At 38.2% G+C, this 1,548-nt stretch overlaps 1 long non-coding RNA gene across 1 annotated transcript; it reads left to right on the top strand.

The window, feature by feature from the left end:
• Window positions 1-900: 900 nt before the first annotated feature.
• Window positions 901-1,538, top strand: LOC106101532. Its single transcript, XR_001225517.1, has 2 exons — window positions 901-1,019; window positions 1,325-1,538. It is a non-coding gene; the product is annotated as an uncharacterized LOC106101532 (long non-coding RNA).
• Window positions 1,539-1,548: the final 10 nt, after the last annotated feature.

Genomic DNA, 1,548 nt, shown 5'->3' with positions numbered 1-1,548 from the left:
TAAAAATTGTAACTTCCCTTTTCATGTGTTTTGTCTGAAACGTAATTCACTGCAAATTTTGTTAACCGTGTGGCATACTGCAGAATTTCCCTAGATTAACAGGAAAGAGGGATTTTAAACAATTACTTCATTCATTCAGCTGTGTTAGTGTGCCATCTTCAGCAATCAGTGGTCACGTACAGAGAGTCGTCGACAATAAACAGCAATACGTTGTGTTCATAATACGTAAGTAACAAAATATTTATGCATTAAACATAAAGTAAAATACATGGGACAAAATAATGACATGAGAATAGGTTAGGCACTACTCTGTGTCCTATTAATAGCATTAAATAAAAAGACGTTTCGTAAATACGAAATAAAACAAAACGACATCTATGTTAATGATATAATCTTAATGCATTGAAATTTAAATAATTGTTATGGATCATAATAAATAGTAAATACCTTCATCTTTGCACTTTCCATTCAAGGTACAGTCGCGTTCGTTGGCGTTGTCCCATCATAAAGGCTACAATCGTTTAACATTTTGTCAAATAAATCAGTATGGTGAGTTAATGTAGTAACAATAGAGTGACCACAAAATACATACACTGTCAGGACACTGTCACTTTTTCCTTGCAACAAAGCAAACTTACAAAAACCAATTAGGCAGCAGCCAGTAGCGTTGCTGGCGAGATTATAATGAAATACGTGTGCTCCGCGTCGTCGTTGCTAGAAGTACCAAACGTTCAAACTACTAGCTCTGAAAGTGGAACACCGCCAGGCTCCCCGGTGGTACATATGTATATGTCCTGGACGGTCGCGCGGCGAGGCGTCGGCGGCGGTGGCGGCAAGCGCGCTCCGTGCGCTGCTCGCGTCGCGGATCCTGTTTTCTAATAATACAAGACACTGTCTATTATTACTAGATAACATGTTTATGTCTGTATATAAGGAGACTTGTTTTTTTACAACTAACTAAATAGTTTCAAATGTTATTGGTAGATGTTGGTTTTGTTGCGAGGAAAATGAACGTTCTGGTGAGTTCTGCAACTATTGTTACGATATGTTTTATAAATAATCGTCTTAAGCTCAATTCTATCGATTAGTGGAACTGATTACATTTGTGAAAACAAATAAAATACTTCTATAAGTTTTATAAAATCGTAAAGCATTACATTTACAAGCTTGGCGAAATACCGCCTAACATTATCCTCCTTAGTGCTTTTCTGTAAATCGAAAACGGGTACTTATTATTAATTTGTTTTATTATTATCAAGTTAGTAGATCGAAAATATGTAGACTACCAAACAACATGGTATTGACGTAATAGGGCGTGTTGCAGGTGATCCTTGCAGCGCTGGCCTCGGGCGGGCTCTGCCACCTGCCTTCCGGGCAACAGCTGCCCGCGCAACTGCCCACTCAACACACCGTCTATATACAGGAGTCCACGGCGCCGGTAATAATCTTATTGCATGTGTTTAATTAGGAAATGGAATATGTTTAACTTTGACATCATCAAAAATACATTATTGGCGCAATGGCGCAGCTGTACAATATTTTCATGTT

The sequence above is a fragment of the Papilio polytes genome, unplaced genomic scaffold, assembly GCF_000836215.1.
Source record: "Papilio polytes unplaced genomic scaffold, Ppol_1.0 DF823980.1, whole genome shotgun sequence".
Classification (NCBI taxonomy): Eukaryota; Metazoa; Arthropoda; class Insecta; order Lepidoptera; family Papilionidae; genus Papilio; species Papilio polytes.
This window is presented reverse-complemented; position numbering and strand designations above follow the sequence as displayed.